Source organism: Mirounga leonina, unplaced genomic scaffold (assembly GCF_011800145.1).
Source record: "Mirounga leonina isolate KUSES-001 unplaced genomic scaffold, KU_Mleo_1.0 Mir_55, whole genome shotgun sequence".
Taxonomy (NCBI): domain Eukaryota; kingdom Metazoa; phylum Chordata; class Mammalia; order Carnivora; family Phocidae; genus Mirounga; species Mirounga leonina.
The window spans coordinates 2,887,939-2,912,670 of NW_023270816.1; positions in this window are offsets into that span (position 1 = coordinate 2,887,939).

Genomic DNA, 24,732 nt, shown 5'->3' on the forward strand with positions numbered 1-24,732 from the left:
GTGGGACTAGACAGATCAGGGAAGGCTTCCTGGAAGAGGTAGATTATGAGCTCGACCTAGAAATACCAGGAGGATTGGGGCTGGTGATCCCCAGCGTGCCCAGATCCAGGGAATAGATTAACGACCTGGCTGGAGGAGGAAAGGAGGAGCAAACTGAAAGGAAGGTGATTTCATGCGGACCATACCCCATGTTCAGGAGGTGGCCACACCAGCGAGGCTAGGTGGATGCATGTCAGCTAATCCTGGACGAAATCATGGAATTGAAATCAACATATGCGGCACCAGCTACAAACCCAGCCTCCTTCCTCCCATGTCCCTGGGCCCGCCCTTCTGCTCTCCCATCTACACTTTGGCACGTTTGCCTTTTCCAAACAGGTGGTGGGTGGGGAAGGAGACACAGTGGAACTTCCCAAATGCCCTCCTGGGTAAGTTCTTGCAGAGGGCTTTGCGGTGACCTTTAAAACCTGAGGTTTTCCTGACGTTGAGAAACACACCTCTGCTCCCAGCCCCAAACTGAATTCTCCTCCTGGGCTCCATCTGGAAGGGAAGTCTTCTCAGCCCTGGAGGTTGGGTGCCTCCTACTGGTGAGAGTCGGTGATGACAGCATCTCAGCGGTCATTTTCCAGACTTCTCCAAGGCCAGAGCCAGGTGCGTAACTGCTGATATTTCATGAGTGCTTCCTGTGTGCCGGGCACTTTCTTAGGGGCTTATACGGACTAACTCATTTTCTCCTCTTAGTAGCCCTATGAGTTGGTACTGCTATTGTCCCATGTTAGTAGTGAGGAGACTGAAGCCCAGCGGAGTTAAGAATGTGAGCAAGTTTACATAGCCGGCTTTCAGCCGAGTGGGGGCGGCTGCTGACAGGGAGCTGACTCTCAGCGATAGGATGCAAGACCTACAGGAGTTCTTAGTGATAACAATGTGTATCATGGTGATGCTGGTTATTTAAGGAGTTAATGTTGAAACTCAATTGTGGTTTTTTTTTTTAAGATTCTATTTATTTATTTGGGAGAGAGAGAGAGTGAGAGAGACAGCATGAGAGGGGGCGGGGAGTGGGAGAGGAAGAAGCAGGCTCCCCGCTGAGCAGGGAGCCCGATGCGGGACTCGATCCCGGGACTCCAGGATCATGACCTGAGCCAAAGGCAGTCGCTTAACCAACTGAGCCACCCAGGCGCCCTGAAGCTCAATTGTCTTGAGGGTGCAAATTATTCAACTCAACAAACTTTAAATCCCTACTGTATGGAAGTCCCTGGTGGGATACTACAATATGAAAGACAGTGTTATAATAACAAAGTTACAGTACCTCACAGTTACATGTCAGCAGTAAGACATGTATTCAGATAATCATAACACAGAGAATGTTTTAGAAGAATACTATGAATGCCCTGGGAACGCAGGGAGGAAATGGAGTGAGGACTGGTGGAGGCAGCAAGGCAGATCCGATAGAACTTTCTGGAAGAGTGGCCTTTGAGCTGGCTTGACAATGGAGTGGATGGTGCAGATGGGGTGAGGGAAAGACATGTTTGGTGGAGGGAGTAGCATTAGCAAAGGCAGTGAGGCCAGAAAGCAGAGGGTGTTTGCGAGGCCAGTGGATGAGTGAGACTGTTTGGAGCTGAAATGGGAGAAATTTTGATGATTGGGAAGTGGTGGACCAGATCACTAAGGATTAAGGATTTCAAGTTACATTGTAAACACTGAAAGTTTTGGATCAGGAGAGTGATGAAAGCAATAAATGTGTTTGCTGGTGCAAACAAAATTGTGAGCAGGATCAGCTTTAGGGAAAGGCAGAATGTACCTTTGGGGGAAGGCAGGCAGGTAACATTTGCAAAGACCCTCAAAAGTTATCATAGGTAGAGCACACGTCCTCACCTGCCCCTGACCAGCCCTGAACAGCACACCTGTCTCCAAATCGCCCCACCAACCTGACACTGGAGCTGGCTTTCAACCGTGAGCACTCGGCAGGACAAAGGTTTGAGTATGAAGTAGACCCCCATTAAACCGCATATAGTCGCTTGGGAGGGCAGGGAAGACAGGAGCCACGAACACATTAATAAGGAGAGTCATAATGTCTGCTAATATTTATCAACACACACTCTTTGTGGAGGCACGGTTCTTGGTGTGTTATATAGTCTCATTTCGTCTTTACCATAATGCTTTGCAGTAGGTACGAGTATCATCCCATTTACCAAGGAGAAAATCGAGCTCAGAGAATCAACACAACTAGGAAGCTGTAGAGCTGAAATGCAGTCCTGAGCATCTGTCTCCTGCTTCCTGTGGGTTTAACTACCACGTAGGTTTATCAGAATACTTAGCTGTAACTATAAACTAGTAATGGAAGCAGGGCCATGAGGTAAGTGACACAGGTGGGCATATTTGAAAGGACATGGCCAGAAAGTCCAGACCGGGATGACTCTTGGGAGGGAGGTTCAGGGCCGGAGAGCAGCAGGGAGCCCTGGGCCGTCTGATCACAGGCAGTGTGTGTGTAGCATGTGGACATATAAACTAACACCAAGGTCATGAACCTTCTGGACCTTGAGCTCCAGGGGGCAGACCAACATCAGTGTTGGTCATTGCTGAGTCCTTGGTGCCTTGCTCCGATCAACAGGTCTTGGATTGAAATGTTATTCAGTCTAGTTCAATTGGAAATTTTATTTATTTTTTCTGAAAAATGTATGTGGCAGGGACACATTGTTTTTCCCTTCTAAAGGTCTCATTGCATTAGGTCAGCTGATGGATGCACAGATCTGTAAGTAAACATATTAGAGGTCAAGTTAGCTAGCGTTCGGGTCATAGGAACAGGACAATAGCCTCATCCACACATTAGTGAGTGGCTTTAAGGGGGCATTTCCACCAGGAAAAGTGTTTTCTTGGGCAAGATAGTGTGTTCATCCAGATGCATTCAAAGCACAGTCACCTAAATAGTGTAATATAAGGGGCTTTAGGAAGGGCCCTGGGGAAAAATATCACCCACTCTGGCTTACAACTAGGTTTGAAATCCTCACTTTAAAGATTTCTTTCTTCTCCTAGCCACCTCAGAAGCTATCTCATTAAGGCACCATCCCAGCTAGAGCCTCTCATGAGATCATTTTTTAAAAATATTGAACAGCTTTTTTATTATTGTTTTTTTGATCTAGTATTGATGTAAGGTAATAGGCCCACAAAAACAGTCTGAACTCCCAACAGCTACATGATAGGGATAAAGGCATGTTTTTCTTTTTAAGTCATAAGCTACTTAAATTTATGCCCAATAGTTTTTTTTTACTTGTAACATTTATTTATATTTATTTATTTTAATAATTTTTAAAAATTATGTTACATGACATCATTTTTAGCAGGGCCCCTGGCTGGGAAGGAAAAGGATTCGCTGGGGCTGGTGGTGGCAGGGGTGGTGTTCCCAGCGTATCCCCGTAAATGGCCACCCTCCCTGACAAGGGGTGTGGTGATGAGTGCTCAAGAGCCTCACACAGGGTATAGACACTTTCACAGACTCAAACAGTTAGTCTACACAACTAAGAGGAAAATGGTTTTCATCGAAGAAAGTTCACATACAAAACAAAAAAACGACTGGAAGTTCCGAGAAGTCACTTGGTTTGCTTGAGGTCACACAGCTGTAAGTAGTGGGACAACTGTAGGCAGTCATCTAGATTCTGTAACTTACTGGATTCTTCCAAATTTCCTATTTTAAATACTACATTCCATTTCCACATGCAATTCCACTCCTAACTCAACAGTAGCTTCTCTTATCTGTGAGGGATACGTTCCGAGACCCCTGGTGGATGCCTGAAACTGTGAAGAGTCCAGAGCCCTATGTATGCTCTGTTTTTTCTGTATGTACATACCTGTGACAATGTTTGATTTATAAATCAGGCACAGTAAGAGGTGAACAACAAAAATGAATAATAAAATAGAACTATTATGGGCGCCTGGGTGGCTCAGTTGGTTAGGCGACTGCCTTCGGCTCAGGTCATGATCCTGGAGTCCCTGGATCGAGTCCCGCATCGGGCTCCCTGCTCGGCGGGGAGTCTGCTTCTCCCTCTGACCCTCCTCCCTCTCATGCTCTCTGTCTCTCATTCTCTCTCTCTCAAATAAATAAATAAAATCTTAAAAAAAAAACTCTTAAAAAAATAGAACTATTATAACAATATACTGTAATGAAGATGCTGTGAGTGTGGTCTTTCCCTCGAAGTATCTTACCGTACTGTGTACTCTTCTTCTTGGGATGATCATGCCCACATGACGAGATGTATGAGGGGAATGACACAGGCACTCTGATGAAGTATTAAGCTACTGCTGACCTTCTCACGGTAGGTCACAAGTAGCTGACCTTCTCACGGTAGGTCACAAGGAGGGTCATCTGCTTCCGGAGCGTGGCTGACTGTGGGTAACTGATACCACCAATAAAGGGGGCATACTGCGTACCCAAGAGAGTTTTGTACCCATAGGCACAAAAACTTGCCTATGAGTGTCCACAGCAGCATTATTCACAATAGACAAAAAAATGGAATGATCCTAATGTCCATCAACTGATGGACGTATACACAAAGTGTGGTCTCTCTACACAATGAAATATTATTCAGCCATAAAAGGAATGGAGTATTGATATATCCTAAACATGGATGAATCTTGAAAATCTTCTGCTAAATGAAAGAAGGCACTCACAGAAGACCATGTACTGTATGATTCCATTTACACGAAATGTTCAGAAGAGGCAAATCTATGGAGGCAGAAAGCAGATTAGTGGTTGCCGGGGGTGGGGGGTGGGAGAAATGGAGAATTATTAATGGATATGAGGATTTTTTTGGAGTGATGAAAATGTTCTGGAATTGGGTAGTAGTGATGGTTGTACAATTTCTTGGTATGTGAATTATCTCATTAAAAAAATGTATGTTTAAAAACTATGTCCCTTTCATGACACTGAATTCTTCATTCTCTTTGGCACATTGTCTGCATTCCTACCCATCAGAGAAGCACTTGAGTTGAGAAGCGCCTCTTTAGAAAGCCATTGGTCCATTGCACCTTAGATTCCATTTGATAAGATTCTGTATGCCCCCCCCCCCCCATAATGTGGGTCAACACTGACGGAATGGCTGCTGGGAAAAGGAGTCAAAGTGCTAGAAAAATAGCTTTGAGGTGGTAGGCGTAGCTTTTGCTAACCTGGCAATTTTGAGGCAGCGCCAGGTCTGGGGGCCAGGGTCTGGGCTTCTAGGTGGAATGAGTGGTGATGGGGGGGGGGGGGGGGGCTTGGTCAGGTGGTCCAGGGACTCATTATGGAGGGCATCGCCAAGCTGTTTTGAGCTACGTTCGTTTATCCTTTACCAAGGCACAAAGTAGTTCACACGAGACAATTCTTATTTACCATGAAAAGAGGACCAGGATAGCATAGTATAGCCTATGCCTTGAGAGGTTAGTATCCAGCTCTGCCAAGGACTAGCCGTGACCTTGGGCAAATTACTTAACCTCTGTGCTTCAGTTTTTATCTGTAAAATGACAGCAAATGGTACTTTCCCCATGGACTTGTTATGGAATCGGAGTGTTTAGAACAGCGCCCCGCACTGAGTGGGGGTTGTATGCGCACATGAGATTTTATAAAGACTCTGAGCAGGAGGTTTGTATTTTTGAAAAACTTACTGGTGAAAAGAATTACATTCTCTGTTTTCCTTTAGATTGCTCTCATTTCACATTTTCTAGCATTTGCTCTAGGCAAGAGACTCAGCAAATTTGTTACAAGTAACAAAAGGAATGTTGTACTTTAAATTATATCCTGGCTCTGTGCCCCACTGGAAATAAAGTTTCCAAAGGAGCAACATTTTTTTGTAATTTTAAATGCATTTAAAGGAAATCGCTTATGCGGGTGTTATGCGGGTGGAGGGTCCAGAGACCGGTGATTTCCCGGGACAAGGCTGCAATTCTCCCACGTAGCCCGATTCTGTGAAGTCGCAATTTTGGCAGGAGAACCAGGCTAACCCCTGGATTTAAGCTTCTCTCCCCTGTCTCTTGGGCTTCCCAAGGGAATTCCCGAAGGACTAATCTCTTAAATCAGGGTTGCTGAGACAGGTGGGGTCAGCCTGGGGTGGGGGAGGGACACCAAGTCCCTGTATCCATCTCAGTTTGCTGTGCATCCCCGCTGTGCTGCGAACCCCCACCCCAGCCCCTCTTCTCTGCGGAAGTCCATCCGGGGAGCGGGAGCCCTGGGTGGTGTTCAGAGACATTCTGAGGTGGCACTTGTCCTGATTGTCACCTTAGGCATGTCTCCTTCACCTTGTGCAAAATGCTTGTCCCTCTGCCCGGTCCCTGGCTTTTCACCTAGTTCACTCACCATTTCCCATAAACCACACTGATAATAAATCAGCAAAAATGTGGTCCTGGACCACCAGGCAACGATGTTGCTTTTTGCGACTTAAGAGCCTGGGCTGCAGATTCAATAGACCAGGGCTGCATCTGGGCTCCTTCACTTACTAACCATGACGTTAGAATGTAAATTACAAGGGCACTATGAAGGTTAAATGAGATAGTGTGGGTGCAGTGATTAGCCCGGGGCCAGGCACACAGTAAGTGCTCTGAGAATCTGAGACATTACTGTTTTTATTCTCATTATTCCTGGACTGTTCTCCTGGAAATAATGGCAAAAGTCCAGGCTGTCAAGACAGGGTGACCACAGGACACTGGATGGGACACCTGGGGGAGCTTTGCAGTGGTCCATGGGGTACAAGACAGACACAGCAGATCACAAGAGGTCATCGGCTCCACTGTGACCCTTCTCGCTGGGGTCATGGGACAGGAGCCTAGCGCTCTGCTCCACACGCCTCCTCTGGGGCCAGGCCAGTGCTCACAGGGCCCCTGAGAGCCCACATGTTCTCTGTCGTGGGTTCATCCTTCAGAGCAAAACTTCTGGTCACATCCATAATTTCAGTTCAGTTTCCCTGAAGGGAGTTAGATCCACTTCTCCGGAGGTCCCCTTGGAGGAGACAGACCACACAGAGGGGTCTAGAACAATCCCATCCCTAATCTTTCAGGCTCCCCAAGCTCTGATCCCAATCCCCATTATCAATGAACAAAGCATCCCTGAGATACCCTTGGAAATACCTCCTCCTCAGGAGTCTCTTCCTGCTACCTGATCTCAACATAAGCTTTATTTTTCCTTCATTGGTATTAAGAAGAAAAGAACTCACCACGGAATAATTCTGCATTTCGTCCTGAGCAGAGACTGGAGTGTATTTCCAGGGCCTGCAACCCCCTCCCCATTCTGTATTGTTTTCCTGGTTTCTCCCTGTTCTCCTCCTTGAGCGGTGAGGGGGCCCGGCCACGCGGCCTCCTGAGACTCAAGGTAATCACGGAGTGTCAGGCATTTTCCTCAGTGGTTTCCAGTGTCTTTCCCTGTGACGCCCATGGCATTTGTTTGTGATTATAAACATCATGGGCTACGAATACTGGAAAGAAACCACTAAGGGGAAGGGCCCGACATAAGAGTCTGTAATTACAGAGAAACAACAAGAAGGACCAAGGGTCTCTCCCCTGATACCTAACGATGGAAGAGGGTGCCTGGGTGGGGCGGGCTCAGGAAGCCACTGTTGAGGGTCAGTGAGCTCCTTTCTTTCAAACTAAACAGGCCTTTGTGTATCCTGTATCTTTTCTTCCAAAATCTGACACTGCCACAAATTTAAGGTCATTACTCTTAACATAGAAACTGTTTAAAGAAACAAAGAAGGAAAAGCAAAAACTGAGATCACTTCTGCTTCCACCTGAAATACTGGGAACCCAGTGTCTAGAAGCCTGTAGTACGAGAGGCCCGTCTGCGCTGAACGCTGTGGATACTATAGACCATACGCCACCCTTGCTTTTATAAGATGATTTCTAAATGTGCAGTTAGTTTTTAGTTACTAAGCAATTTATCTACCTTTATTCCCAAAAGGCGTGAGTATGTTGGTGGCTCATCTCTCTCGCCCGCTCTGTCTAACCTGCGAGCAAGCCTCGTTCATTTGGACCTACAAAACATCTCACAAAGCTCCCCCTGCCCCCATGGCTCCAATCTCTGCCCCGTCTTTCCTACTCGGCGTGTTGCAGTAACATCAAGACCAGCAGGTGTTCTTGTCTCTGCTCTCTACTCCTTCCAACGCACACTCTCAGTTGTTGCGCCACTGTCATTGAGAAACCCAAATCCCATCCTGTCACTTTCCTGCAGGAGAGTGGTTTGTCATCACCCGGGAGCCAGGGTCCTTCAAGCCAGCAGCAGGCTGTTCCTGGGCACACCCTCCTCCCATGCCCCACATCTGCGGCAGCTGGGTCCCCTGCCTGTAAGACCTGGCCAGTGTCATCTCTTCTAGAAGTTTCCCTCTTTCCTAGGTGGGAAGGCTCCTTCTCCATGCTCCCCTTACACCTGCCATCCCTCCATGCTGGTGCTGCCGATCGCACTGTGCTGGGATGGATTCTGTGCTGGGCTCCTCCGCCAGCTGCGGGCTCCTTCATTCTGTCAGCCAGGGGTCCCACATGCAGCATATATTTGATCCGTGCATGCCACAGGAACAAGTGTCCGGCTGGATAGAGCAGTTGCTAAATATAATTGCAAAGAAAAAAACAACCCATATAGTTTCTGTTTCCAAGAACCTAAGACGGCTGAGATAGAAGGATACCAATGTGTCTACTTCACTGTGATGCTTTTGCTCTCCCTGCTGGCTATACAAACCCATTGCCTCCTTAACTCTTGCAGAGCAGCTGGGTTCTCTAACAACTTCTGCCCTGAATCTGGGCCAAGATCAAACACCCCTTGGCCCCCTTAAATCTGGCCGAGGTGGTCTAAATTTAAACCTGTCATTCCTTTTCTTTCCCTTCTGCTCCAAGATACATCTGTTCACATAAAACACTGCAGGTGAGATTGCTTTAAGAAAGAGTTCAGCTCCTTAAGTGAATTGAAGTTTCTTTTCATTTAAGGAGGGTTAGTTCATGTAACGCCAACAAGTATTGTGGACTTCGATTGAACATTATTTGTAAATGAATTAACAAATTACAATTCACTTAACATCAACAAGCTGGGCTTGTTGCTCTGTGGGCAGAACTGTGATTATTCTTGATGTTGAACAAATTCAGAGACTTATCTTCCCGGAAATATGAAGACTTGTTATTTCTCTTCCGTGTTGATGTTTCTCTCTTTAAAAAAAAAAAAAGGATTTGTTTATTTATTTGAGAGAGAGAGCAGAGCGAGAAAGAGAGAGAACGAGTGCGAGTGGGGAGGAGGGGCAGAGAGGGAGGGAGAAGCAGACTCCCCACTGAGCAGGGAGCCCGATGCGATGTGGGGCTCAATCTCAGGGACCCCAGATCATGACCTGAGCCAAAGGCAGTTGCTTAACCAACTGAGCCACCCAGGCGCCCCAAGTTAAAATTATGTTATAGAAAGTGACATCAGCAAGATGGCCAGATAAGATGACCCTTATCAACAACAGCCATTTGCCATTCATCCACAGACAGAAGTGGGATGTGGGACTCAACACCATACACCAGGGGACCTGGAGGAGTCTTGCCCATGATGCATTGGGTACTGGGCATACAGACCTTGGTCCTGGCTGTGGACCCTGCGGTGGCCTGTGACCTGCTTCAGCCCTTCTGGGCTATGGTCCAGGAGTCCCTGGAGAACCCTGAATTAGACAATTACTTACAAGCAAGAGAGCCTTTGTGGAAGTCTAAGAGTCCAGCCGAGAAGTTCCAGCACACTATTAGAGCAAAAATATCCATTGGACGCATTTGAGAGGGTAAGAGGAACAGTTTGACAAGTTTGATTTGTGTCACCCCTCTCCCAAGGTGGCACACTCAGATCCAAGAAAGCCCTTCTTGGCCCATGATTTTTCCTGTGGGGGAAGTGAGAGGTGAGTGAGTACCTCCTTCTCTGGTTGTGCAGGATGCTGCCAAAGAGGCTGTTTTCTCTCTCACCCCATCCAGAGTATTGAAACATAAGCTGCATGATTGGGCAGTGGGAAGAATCTGGAATAGCAGCCAGGGCTTAGAATGGATCATATCAAAGGGACATGGATCCCACTAACTGTGTCATGGACTCCATCAGGAAGCCTGCCCATGAGCCACTGGAGATGTCTCTCTGGCACACACCCCCAACTGTCCCACAGGCAGCCCTCAACTCTGTGCACCCCACTCTGTGGCCAACAACCTGTGTGCATTCCTGGTGGCAATGAGAGTGAGCTTTGGCAGAGAGCTAGTGAGTATGAGCAGAAGTTGACCCAAATCTGAGGATTGGGGGAAAGCATAAACTTGAGCTTTAGTACCACTTTTGGGAAAGCAAAGGTAGGCTCTCAGCACTTGAGTTGGTGCACTGAAGGATTGAGAGAAGGCATACAAGCTTAAAAATTCTGCCACAGAAGGGAACAGGTGCATCTGTAGAAGGCCTAGTAGGGCTGATGGAAAAGAAAATATTTCTCTCTTGAAGTCAGTCAGTAAGACTGGAGGAGGTTGCTTTTACTTCAGATGTGAAGACATTAACATGAGACTTAAAGGAACATGAAAAAGCAAGGAAACATGGCACCAGTAAGGGATCACAATCATCTTCCTGTAACCCACCCCAAAGACATGGAGACCTACAATTTACCAGATGAAGAATTCCAAATACCTGTTTAAAGAAAGAGCAATGACCTACAAGAAAACACAGAAAGACAATTCAACAAAGTCAGGCAATCATTACAAAAACAAAATGAGAAGATTGACAAAGACATAAAAATCATAAAAAGAACCAAACAGAAATTCTGGAGCCGCAGAATATAATGAAGGAAATGAAAATGCAAAGAGAGCATCCACAGCAGAATGGATCATGCTGAAGAAAGAATCTGTGAAGTAGAAGATAGGCCATAGAAGTTACACAGTCAGAGAACAAAGAAAAAGAATGAAAAAGGATGAAGAAGCCTACATGACTATGGGATATCATCAAGGGAAGCAATCTGCAAATTATTGGAGATCCAGAAGGAGAAAAGGGTGGGGACAGGAACCTTATTTAAGAAATAATAGCTGAGAACTTCCCAAATCTGGTGAGAGATTTGGCCATCCAGGTTCATGAAGCTCATAAATCTGTAAATACAACTCAAAAAAATATTCTCCAAGGCACTTTATAAAACTCAAAAATCAGAGACAAGAGAGAATCTTAAAAGCAGCAAGAGGAAAGAGGCTTATTACTCACAAGGGCACCTCACAAGGCTATCAGTGAGTTTCTCAGCAGAAACCTTACAGGTAAGATAGTGGGGTGATATATTCAAAATGCTGAAAGAAAAAAATGTTGCCCTCCCAGAAGATTTTGTTTGGCAAAGTTGTGCTTTAGAAATGAAAGAGAGATAAAGAGTTTCCCAGACAAACAGAAGTTGAGGGAGTTCGTTGCCACTAGACCTGCCTTATAAGAAATATTGAAAGGAGTTCATCAAACCAAAACGAAAGGATGCGAATTAGTAACATGAAAATATCCAACACACAGGCACAGGTAAGTATATGGTCAAATTCAGAATCCTCTAATACTATAATATGGTTATATGTTACCACTTAACTCTAGTATAAAGATTAAAGGACAAAAGTACAATAGCTATAATAATTTATCGATGAATACACAATATAAAAAGAAGCAAATTGTGACATCAAAAACATAAAGGGGTGGTTTTTGTATGCAAGCAAAATTAAGTTGTTATCAGCACAAAATAGATTAATATATCTATAAGACATTTTATGTAAGTTTCATGGTAACCACAAAGCAAAAACCTACCATGGATACACAGAAGACAAAGATAATGCAATCAAAGCATACCAGTATGGAAAAGCATCAATTTGCAAAGGAAGACAATAAGAAAGGAAGAAAGAAAAAACAAAACAGCCAGAAAACAATGACTAAGATGGCATTGGTAGGTCCTTACCTATTAATAATTACTCTAAATATAATTGGACTAAACTCTCCAATCAAAAACAGAGAGTGGCAGGATGGGTAAAACAAGACCCAATATATGCAACCTGCGAAAGACTCACTTCAGCAATTTATTTTATTTTTAGTATTTTATCTATTTATTTGAGAGAGAGGGGAGAGGGGCAGAGGAAGAGGGATAAGCAGACTCCTCACTGAGCGCAGAGCCTGATGCGGGGCTTGATTCCACAACCCCAAGATTATGACCTGAGCAAAAATCAAGAGTCGGACACTAAACCGACTGAGCCACCCAGGAGCCCCTCTCACTTCAGCTTTAATAACAAATAGGCTCGAAGTCAAGGGATGGAAAAAGATATTTCACACAAGTGAAAATCAAAGGAGAGCAGGGATGGCTATTCATCTATTAGACAAAATAGACTTTAACTCAAAAGTTGGGACAAGTGACAAAGAAGGTCTATATATAATGATAAGGGGTCAATTCATCAAGAATATGTTAACAATCATAAATATATATATATATATATGCATCCAACATCAAAACACCTAAATATATTAAGCAAATACTAACAGATCTGAAGGGAGAAATAGACAACAAAGTGACAAAAGTAGGGGATTTCAGTACTCCACTTTCTTTTTTTTTAATTTTTAATTTTATTTTATTATGTTATGTTAGTCACCATACAACACATCATTGTTTTTGATGTAGTGATCCACGATTCATTGTTTTTGTATAACACCCAGTGCTTCATGCAGTACATGCCCTCCTTAATACCCATCAATGGGCTAACCCATCCCCCCACCCCCCTCCCCTCTAAAACCCTTAGATTGTTTCTCGGAGTCCATAGTCTCTCATGGTTCATCTCTCCCTCCGATTTCCCCCCCTTCATTTTTCCCTTCCTTTTCCTAATGTCCTCCATGCTATTCTTTATGTTCCACAAATAAGTGAAACCGTATGATAATTGACTTTCTCTGCTTGACTTACTTCACTTAGCATAATCTCCCCCAGTCCCATCTATGTTGATGTAAAAGTTGGGTATTCATCCTTTCTGATGGCTGAGTAATATTCCATTGTTTATATGGACCACATCTTCTTTATCCATTCATCTGTTGAAGGGCATCTCAGATCTTTCCTCAGTTTGGCTATTGTGGACATTGCTGTTATGAACATTGGGGTGCATGTGGCCCTTCTTTTCACTACATCTGTGTCTTTGGGGTAAATACCTAGGAACTACAGAACACTCATGAAAGAAATAGAAGAAGACACAAAAAGATGGAAAAACATTCCATGATCATGGATCAGAAGAATAAACATTGTTAAAATGTCTATGCTACCCAGAGCAATCTATACCTTCAATGCCATCTTGATCAAAATTCCAATGACTTTTTTCAAAGTGCTAGAACAATCCTAAAATTTGTATGGAATCAGAAAAGACCCCGAATCACCAAGGAACTGTTGAAAAAGAAAAACAAAGCTGGGGGCATCATGTTGCCTGATTTCAAGCTGTATTACAAAGCAGTAATCACCAAGACAGCATGGTACTGGCACAAAAACAGACATAGAGACCAATGGAACAGAATAGAGAGCCCAGATATGGACCCTCAACTCTATGGTCAAATAATCTTCAACAAAGCAGGAAAAAATATGCAATGGAAAAAAGACAATCTCTTCAATAAATGGTGCTGGGAAAATTGGACAGCCACATGCAGAAGAATGAAACTGGACCATTTCCTTACACCACACATAAAAATAGACTCAAAATGGATGAAAGACCTAAATATGAGATAGGAATCCATCAAAATCCTAGAGGAGAACATAGGCAGTAACCTCTTTGACATCGGCCACAGCAACTTCTTTCAAGACATAACTCCAAAGGCAAGGGAAACAAAAGCAAAAATGAACTTTTGGGACTTCATCAAGATAAAAAGTTTCTGCACAGCAAAGGAAACAGTCAACAGTATTCCACTTTCAACACTGGGTAGATCGTCCAGACAGAAAATAAAGAAGGAAATGCTGGGCTTGAACTATACTTTAGATCAAATGGCCCTAACAGACATATACAGAACATTCCATCCAACAGCAGAATGCACATTCTTCTCAAGTATACACAGAATATTCTCGGGATAGTTCATATATTAGCTTATAAGTCTTAGCAAATTTACGAAAACTGAAATCACACCAAGTCGCTTTTCCAACTACAGCAATACAAAACTAGAAATCAATAAGAGGAGAAATACTGGAAAATCCACAAATATGTGGATATTAAATGACAGGCTCCTGAACAACAATGGGTCAAAAAAGAAATCAAATGGGAAATTTAAAAAATACCAAAACAAACACAAATGGAAACACAACGTACCAAAGTTTATGGGATGCAGCAAAAGCAGTTCTAAGAGAAATTTTAGTGATAAATGCCTACATTAAGAAAAAGGAGAGGGCGCCTGGGTGGCTCAGTTGGTTAAGAGACTGCCTTCGGCTCAGGTCATGATCCTGGAGTCCCGGGATCGAGTCCCACGTCAGGTTCCCTGCTCAGCGGGGAGTCTGCTTCTCCCTTGACCCTCCCCCCTCTCATGCTCTCTCTCTCTCATTCTCTCTCAAATAAATAAATAAAATCTGTAAAAAGTAAAAGTAAAAGAAAAAAAGAAAAAGGAGAGATTCAAATAAACAACCAGACTTCACACTTCAAGGAACTAAAGAAAGAACCAATGAAGCCCAAAGTTAGAAGAAGGAGGGAAATAATAAAGATAGATAAAAAAAAAAAATCAATGAAAGAGAGGCCAGAAAAACAATAGAGAAGATCAATGAAGCTAAGAGTTATATTTTTTGAAAAGATAAACAAAGTGACAAACTTTTACCTAGACCTACCGAGAACAAATAGAGCAAGGACTCAAATAAATAAATACAATTATAAACCAAAGAAGGGGTCTTACATGATACTACAGAATTACAAACAATTTAAGAGATTACTATGAACAATTCTATGCCAATAAATTGGACAACCTAGAAGAAATGGAAAAAAATTCCTGGAAACATAGAACCCACCAGGGCTGAGCTCAGGATGTAGCCAGAGAGAGGCCAAAGGGCCAGGCTCCAAAACAGCAGACAGAGAGGAGACCCTCTTGCCCTTCCTAGGGACAGTGTTGTCCCCAGCACTTTTCTGGAAGAACTGGCTGGCAGAACGGGAAACATAAGACATGGGCAGGCCGTGGGAGCCAACAAGACAGTGCTTCTCAACATGAGGTCCCTGGATCCACAGCATCATGTGGAGACTTTCTAGACGTGCACATTCTGGTACCACCCAGACCCACTGATCCAGACTCTCCAGATGATTGTGGTGACAGATGTCTGAGAGCCACCCAACCGAGCCCCCACCTTGTCACGGGAGTCCTGACTGCCGGCCCCATCGGGCCCTCCACAGCAGTGCGGAGCCTGGCCTCCCTTCCCAATGGTGGCCCATCAAGAAATGAAAAGCCGGCGATCCATTATGGATTGTTCCTCTCGCCGTTGGATTGCCTGTAATTGGATGCAGGAAGTTCCTTTGGAAAAGCTTCTCAGATCGGATGTCCCTCTAGAATCGGAAGCCAACCTAAGTGTGTTGATAGCCAGGTAAAAAAGAGCAACTGCCGGCTCGGGTGCATCCGATTTACCTTCTTCTTTTCCGTTAGTTCTCCCCTGAGTTACCTCTGCGAAAGAAAGGTCAAGAGTCGCACTCTGTCCCCAGCTCTGAGGATATTCTTTGCTTCTGAGATGGGAGTTTTGCTTTTGCCTAATAATGCTAAGGTCAGTCATGGAGATTCAGACACCCTTTAAAAATAAATTAGTTTTTAAGTCTCCCTAAAAAAACAATAGTCATTCTTTAAATATCTGTTGGTAAAAAAACACAATACACTTTTAACACAAAAGATAAATTTTTTATTATGTGCCCAAAGATCATAAATCAGGAATGATATCATTCAAATGCATTGAGCTGTTTGTGTTAAACACAACACAACAAAAACTTGTATAGATTAAAATAACCCTTATACTTGGTATTTTCTTAACTATGGCAGCATCTACATTCATTCAAGATGCACATGAAGGGGATCATTTAGTCTGGATAATGAGTCTGGAATTCCCTGCCATAAACTGTGCATTGCTGGAAGCCAAGGTCCACGGGTCGGCTTGCTGCTTTACCCAGTCTTTTCCAATTATCAGGTAAATCACCTCCTCCGTGACATCTCACTCTCCCAAGGGAAAGCACTGTTTACTGGGAAAAGGGGTTATCATGGTTGCCATCTGTTAGGGGCTGAATCATGCCCCCCGCCTTCACACATTGAAGCCCTAATCCCAGTAACTCAGGATGTGAGTGTATTTGGAGATAGAGTCTTTCAAGAGGTGATTAAGTTAAAATGAAGTCACTGGAGTGGGCCCTAATCCAATCTGACTGTGTCCTTATAAGAAGAGGTCAGGACCCAAACACATAGAGAGAAGACCGTGTGCAGACAAGGGAGAAGGCGGCTGTCTACAAGCCAGGGAGAGAGGCCTCGGAAGAAACCAAGTCTGTTGACACCTTGATCTTGGACTTTCCAGCCTCTGGAATCACGAGAACATAAATGTCTGTGGTTTAAGCCGCCCAGCCTGGGGTACTTTGTCATGGCAGCCCAAGCAGACTAACCTACATCCAATCTGATCCATCCCTCGGGCCGTCTTCCTCCAGGAGAACCAGGGCTGTGGGCTTCTTGGTTTCCCTTTGTGCTTGCTTATCCCCAGGTCTGATTTATGAGCCCTATCTTTCTTGGTATTTATAGCAGCTACTCCATGGCATCCTTTGCTGTTTGGATGAACATGACCTGCCCCTTCCCCTACATGGTGAATAAAGATGCAGCAGGTTGGACCAGCAGCTCCTGGCACCCACTTCCCCTCAATCCCTGCTCAGGCCTTCCTCAGGCACCATATGTTGTTAGTTATGACTTATTTTGTGTGTGGTCCTTCGGTCTCCTGGTTGTCTTTGAATGTTTCTTATCTGAGCCCACAGGGTGATATCTTCAGCTCTATGGTCTCCCAGCTCTCTTTAATCCTGTGGTATGACATAAGGACATCCAGCACCATGAAAATGGAGCGCTGAGAGTCTCTACCTGCAGTTTGTCGTATATGTACGCACACCAGCACACACGTGCAAAGCCTTCTGGTTGAGTTATGATTTGTGGACATACCTGCCCCCATTCCATGACACACTGAGTTTTTCTCAGATGGAGACCGAGCTGTATTTCTCCCTGTAGCTCCAGACCTAACAGGACGCCTGGAATTTATAGGTGCAAAATAATTTCTTTTTTTTGAAAGGATGGATGGGTGTATACTCATGAGGGAATGGAAGTTTATAGAAGGGAAACGATAATTTCTGAGAATTTAAACATTACCAAACTTTCCTACCCAAAGGGCAGGATTTATCTCTTTACACAAAACTTCATAAGTAAACTAGATCATTTAAAGTCATTCTTTTTTTAAAAAAAGATTTTATTTATTTATTTATTTCAGAGAGAGAGAGAGAGAGCATGAGCAGGGGCATGAGCAGAGGGGGAGGAAGAGGGAGGGGGAAAGTCTCTCAAGCAGACTCCCGACTGAGTGTAGAGACCAATGCTGGACTTGATCCCGTGACCCTGAGATCATGACCAGAAGCCAAGAGTCGGACACATAACCGACTGGGCCACCCAGGCACCCCATACAGTCTTGGAGCAGGTTTACTCTATACGCTTTGATTTTGAATGCAACATTGGTTTTGATTCTTCACCGGAGTCTCCTTTCACAGGGCCCAAACTATGGTAAAGATCAGATTCATATCCAGTATCCAGGATCAAACCCTGGGGTCACACAGAAGAACAAGATAGTTTGTGACTCCTTTCATGCTGAATGGGGATGAGGTTTCTTCTGTGGCTGGAGGAGAGGAGAGGAAGTTTGGGACCAGGAGCCTGAGTGGAGGTGGTGCGGGCAGCAGGAGGAAGGCTCTGGAGTGTTCTAGACAGATGTTGCAGGCTGAAGCTGGGGGTCACGAGGAGCTGCTTCTCAAGACCTGGGGCCCTGGTGATGTTGTTTTGGGGGCACAGATGACACAATCCCCCAAAGACTTAGGGGGAGTCCACTCCCTTCCCTTCCAGGGGGCAAAGGGCACATGATGTGGGAGCACGAGGTGGCTGGTGGCCACGGTGAAGATGCTGTCCTGCATTTACTGGATGGGCCGAACAGGAGGGAGTTCATCCATGGTCCACGTGGGTCCAGCCACTGCAGGGCGAGGCTGCGAGCCTGGGCAGAGGCATGATCAGGTCCTGATGCCCCCAGCCCTGGTTCTCACTTTTTTTTTTTCAATTCCAGAAACATCTACCACATTGTGAGTACACGGCTGGTATTCAGGAACTGTTTGTTAGCTGAGTGAATGGCTTAGAAAACAGGATGAGTTTCCACTGAGAGAGCCCGGAGGGGAAGTACGCAGTACATTTCCTTCCAGCCCCGCACAGCTGCCCATGGGACGGATACCTCTCTGCTATTTGCAGACGATGCGACCTTATGTCCTTCTACGTAGAGTCCACACGCTTGGTGAGGATCCTAACTGGTTGATTTCGGAGACAGGATCTCTAAGAACTGTCAACTCAGCTTAGGTTAGAAGTCCATTTAGAATTCTGTGCCTGACCTCACGTGATGTGATGAGCACTGGGTATTATACGCAACTGATAAATTATTGAACACTACATCTGAAACTAGTGATGAACTATATGTTGGCTAATTGAATGAAAAACAAAAAAGAATTCTATGCCCAACCTGAATCCTGGGAACATGTCTTTTTCTTACACATAGGGGGCACTCTAAGTTTGTTTAATAAATCTAAGTAAATGAAGAGAAAATAATAAAAAGAAAAACCCTCCGATTTGAGTAAAAGAATGGATGTGTATTATTTGCACACCTGTCACGTGCATAGCTGGGTTGAACTATTTTATGTGTAGGACCCACGGGAAGGGAACAACGGCGCCCTATTGCCACCAAGCCACCTGGCAGGTGGAGGAGGCGCTCCATGGTCCCATCTTCCTGGATGGATCTCTATTTCCCTCTGGTGGCCGACCTGTGCACTGCACTCGGTATCTCTCAGGCTCAGGTGAGGTTAGATTTGAACAGAATGGGCTGTAAAACCTTGAAGGGCCCGCAGGGGTTTTTGATTCTGGCATTTCTCCAGCGGAAGTGTCGCGAAAGATTCTGAAGAGCCTCGGAATTCTCTACAAGACCAGAACTTTGTTTGAATTTCGGGGATAATCTAAAATATAAGCATATTCTGGGTTCTGTGGATGACTACTTTCTAATCACCCACTGTCCTGCAGTCCTGTTTCCTCCTTTGCGTTTGTGTTTGTGTTTGTGGTCAGGCTGGTGCAGAGTGTTACCACTTCACCTGCCAGGGGAGGCGCAGGGAGGCTTGGGCTCCCTATCCTCACGCAGGAGCTGCAGGTGGAGGACTGCCCGCAGGACTCCACAGTGTAAGCCAGCCCCACGCTGAGTCTGCGCACCCGGAGGTGAGGGGCAGGGGACTCTCAGAAACGTGACTTTCTCACACTGGTTTTGCCAACCAAGTTCTACGACTTGTTATTGCTTACTAGAAGAAATGTTTTTGGAATGTGCTTTGGTGATACTTAAGAGCCAGCTACAAGCCTAAATGGTATTGACACCTTATTTTATACTTGTGTATATTTGTGTTATTACAGCAAAAAGGAAGTAATCCGATGATGGAGGTCAAATTGGCCCTTACCAAGCGGTCCAAATGCTGTGCATTTTGAGATGATGCAACCGAGGCCCAGGTGAGTGAGGGCGCTTCCGCGCATGGGGAGGGGGGGCGGGGGTGGTTGGTGGTGGAACCAGAAATGCTCACAAGAGATCAGGCTTTCAGATGCTCGCCCCATGTTCTCCCCACTGTGCCGCCAGAGTCATCTGGATTTAAACACATCTATTTTGATAGGGATATACGCTGTGGTCTGTTCCTCTTTGTCAGGGGAGATCTGATCTATAATCATTTAAAAATAATACACATTGGGCTACGTTACTCCTTTCCATGGCGATTCAAGTCCGAATGTATTTTGCACTATTCATAGCAGTTTGCCTAGCACCATAAAACACGTAACATGCGATTCTTGTCCAAGCACAGTTTATAATTAAATCTGGAGGAAAGACATAGATGCATTCTTTAAATAATTGATGATAGTGCAGCAGAGTAAAGCGGGAAGTGAGTAGTACGCAGTCACCTTCTGTCCCACCTGCAGTGTGTCTCTTAACATTGCTTGGCACCTTTGCACCCAGCAGTAACCTTTCCGTAAAGTCTCCCAGGAAGTGGAGAATGAAACCCAGTCCTCTTGGTGCCTCGGGTGCATCTGTCCACGCCCTGGGGCCTCCACTCCTGTCTTCCAGAAGTGGCCCGGGAGCATTCCTCAGGTCTGCCCACGGGCCGGCCTCCAGGAGGAGCTCGGCCTCTGATGAACACATTGCTTGTGCGGTCATGGTGTGTGCGGAGCTCCTTGGGAAGAGTAGGGGTCCCTGCAGTTGGAGGGCCCCTGCCATGAGCAGGGCTCTGCCACCACACTGTGCCCAGCTAGGAAGGCAGCGAGCTCCTCCTGGGGCCAGCCAGTGACCCTTGTCACCAGTGGGGCTGCACGTGCCCAAAGCACCTGCTGCCACAACAGTGTGTGTGTGTGTGTGTGTGTGCGCGTGCGAGCACACGCCTGCAGGTGTGCCCGCACACGTGGGGATGTTTGTTCACGGGAGCTGTGGCCGGCTTCCAGGCAGAGCTTGGGTTTTTCAGGCCTTGAGTGATGCTTCCTCTGGGGACCTGCAGCATCATGACGGGGCTGTTCCTGACTCACTGGGGACCCTCCAAGATGATGCGACTCCAATCAGAATCCCCAAACACCGGCAGGTGGTGTTTCCTAATTCTGGGCTAATCAGCTACAAATCCAGTGAGTGTCTTTTGAAAGCGTGGCCTTATATCTCTGGGGCCTACAGATACAGGTCCTGTATCTATAACATAAGGAAGTGTGTCCACAAGAGGACAGAGTTAGTGAAGACTAGGACAATCCCCATCCCTTTCATGTGCAAATTATCCGTTTATTCTAAACAAGCGCATTTTATTATTTCTCACCACTCTCTAGGGGCGTTAGGTCAGCTGGGCCTGGGTTGACAGTTGGATGATGTCATCCCTTGTCCTCCAGATGGCCTGGACTCCTTCAAGAAGCACCTTTGCTGGTCTCCCATTGGCCAAAGCATGTCACATGACCAAGCTGCTCTGGCAGGACTTCGAGTCTGGGGTGGGCGGCAGGCAGGAGGGTTATATGGTCTCCATGACCCAGTGACAGAGTTGGATAAACCCAACTGAGGCAGGCAGTGGGCCCTGCGTGGTGTGGGTGGGAAGGTGAATCTGCAAGCCCAATGATTAGAGAGGCGAGGGAGGGTCTGCAGTCCTGAGCAAGTGGCCCAGAGCTTGAGGTGTCTGGGATGGGACAGTGGGCTGAAGTGGAGCTCGGGGGGCCACAAGGAGATGAGGTGGCAGATGAGGCCACCAACCACAGTAATTTGCCATTATTGTGGAAAGGGTGTTTCCACAGTATTATTACTTTTCGTCAGGCTCACATTCTTGCTCAGGCGACTAGACATTTTACTTATAAAATTTCAGGCTTACCGGAAAGTTGTACAATTCTGTTCTTGGCATTTATTGGTGCAAATGACACAGCAGAATGGAAAATATGTGGATGAATTTTTGTGTCTGTGTGTGGATGAATTTATATCATAGTCTAGGATGATTTGTTTCATCTTCTTTCAATTTCAGCTGCCTGTTGACATTTCTGTGGGAGTTATCTTTCTTCTCCCAATTATATGGTCAAAGGAAAAACACATTTAAAAATTTGTAGCTCAGGCTACAAATTCTGGCACCGTTGTGAGCTGAAGTTGCTGGAGATTTATTTATTATGGCTTGTAGCCACCGCAGCAGAAGGGGAATTTTTTTGTTTGAGGTCGTAAAGAAAAATGACTTGAGGATTTATGGAAGTACAGATTGCTCGGGTATTAAGTGTAATCAGTGCTCCAGGTGATGAGGGGCGCGAGGGGGTAGCTTTATTATGCTCCCTGCTCCAAAATGACACAAACCTCCTTGAAACGGTCCCGCCCTCTCCCCTCCCCTCATTCCCTGCTCCATCCACCCTCTTGATTCCTCTTCCTTCCTTCTGCCAGGCTTTACCCTCCAAGAGGAAGCAGCCATTCCTGCGCCCGTGCAAGTCCCGTCCCTAAACTGAATGACATAGTGACAAGACAGGCCTTGCGGTTCAGTTGGGATGGGAAATGATGTGGCCAGTTTTCCAGAGGGGCTGGCAGGGTTTCCTTGGGAGACAAAGAGAAAATACAAGGAATTTTTAACTAGAGTTTCTAATACAATCTTTTTCTTCTGTGTCTTCCCCTCCTGCCCGAGTCTCTGGCATGTATTTTAGGGTTGGTACAGAGGGAGGCAGAGTCCAGGTCGTTTCCTCCTGCGTAAAAAGCTCCTGCTTGGGAGAGGCTGAGAGAGGAGGGGAGGGGAGAGAGAACTCAAGGGGGAGCTCAGTGGGAGAGAGGGGGAGAAGATGCAACAGAGGGGTAAGGAAGTGATAACTTTTTTTTTTAATTTTGTTTTATTATATATTTTAATCACCATACATTACATCATTTGGTTTTTTGTTTTTTTTTTTGGAAGTGATAACATTTTGTGGCCCAGCATGGTGGTTTACACGTGGAGGTAGGATTATATAATTTGGGGGAGAGATCTGCAAGGCATCGACTCAACCCAGCCCACAAAGGTGTTAGTACAGGGATGTTCATTGCAGCATTGTTTATAATAGTCAAATGTGGAAAATGGCTTGCATATTCAGTAATAAAGCAGTTGTTAAAAATTGTGGTTTTTCCTTCCAGTGGAATACTATGCAGACATTAACGCAATGTAGTAGCCCTCTACCTATTGACATTAAAGAGATCCATGATATATTTTTATTTTATTTATTTATTTAGAGAGAGCGTGTGAGTGTGAGTGGGAACAGGAGGGGCAGAGAGAGAAAGAATCTTAAGCAGGCTCCACACCCAGCATGGAGCTGGATGCGGGGCTTGATCTCACGACCCTGAGATCATGACCTGAGTGGAAATCAAGAGTCGGACACCTAACTGACTGAGCCACCCAGGCGCCCCTCTACAATATATCTTTAAATTTAAAAAGTACCTTGCAAAAATTTACAAAACAATATGTCTAGTATGATCCTTTATTTTGGTAAAAAAAATATATAGTTATATATATATGTATCTATGCATGGAAAAAATCAGAAGACATTTGCCAAAATGCTAACTGTTTTTTTTTTCCCCTAAGTGGTAGGATTTAAGGGAATGCTCACTCTTCCCGTAAGAAATACATACTTCCTTTCTGTAGTGGCTCACACTTTAAAATAATGAACATGAAAGATTTTGGGATCAGAAAATCATTAAAGGTGTTGTCATTTTTAAAATAAAATCTATCTTGTGTAGCTTCAATAAGGTTAAGTTTTCTGAGAAACTTAATTCTAAGTTGATAATTAGAACTCTTTCCAGTGTACTTTTCCCCCTTTCTGTATCATAAACTTAAATAGGTGGTTTTCTTTCTTTCTTTTTTAAGATTTATTTATTTATTAGAGAGAGAGAGAGGAGGGGGGGAGGGGCAGGGGGAGAGGCAGAATCCCAAGCAGACTCTGTGCAGAGCACGGAGCACAGAGCCCGATGCAGGGCTCGATCCTAGGACCCCGAGATCTTGACTGGAGGTGAAACCAAGAGTCGGACGCTCAACCCACTGCACCACCCAGGTGCTCCTCGTAGGTGGTTTTCTAAAGCAATGGTTCTCAAAGCTCAGCATGCACCAGAATCACCTGGGGCTGTGAGCTTGCTGCGGTCTGGACCACCCACAGCGCTGCAGGCTCAGCCTGAGAACTTGCATTTCCAACAACCCCCCCCCCCCCCGGGACCGCTGCTGGTGGTCCAGAACCACACCTCCCACACTTTGAGAATGATTCCTCTAAATAAGGAGAAAACGTCTCCAAAGTTAGAAGTCATGATCTCTTTTCCAACTTTTCCAGAATAAGTGCTCCTTTAAAATACTGTATACAAAATAGAGAAAAGAATTCCTGAATTTTTATGAGACCATTTTTCCCCCATAAATTATGTAACGTATCTGTGTGAATAAATATCATGGACATTACTACCTCCAAGCACCTGTCAGTTGAATCGGAATTCTTCCCTGTGTCCCAGTGGAAGCCCGCTAACGTTCTGAAATGACAGTCACCGTCACTGTGCTATTTTTGCAGCTCTATTTAATAAAGTCTTGGCCTGAAGCCATTCCTCAAAGAGTCACACTCCTGCTGACATTACATGTTAAAGAATCTCAGTGAACGGGAGGCGTGCACACCTTTGTTTGAAGTTTTTAAAAAACCTTTTCCTGGGACACCTGAGTGGCTCAGTCGTTGGGCGTCTGCCTTCGGCTCAGGTCATGATCCCGGGGTCCTGGAATCGAGCCCCGCATCGGGCTCCCTGCTCCGCGGGAAGCCTGCTTCTCCCTCTCCCACTCCCCCTGCTTGTGTTCCCTCTCTCGCTGTGTCTCTCTCTGTCAAGTAAATAAATAAAATATTTAAAAAAAAACCAAAACAAAAAAAACCTTTTCCTGTCCTGGTTCTGTTTGTCTTACAGCTACAGCCACTATGTGGCATGCACCAGCGTCCCTTCCCAGCCGTGCTTGTGCTCGCTGGTCAAGTCAGTGGGGGGCGCTCTACTGGTCAGTGCCCAGGCTCTGCTCAGACCCCCCTGG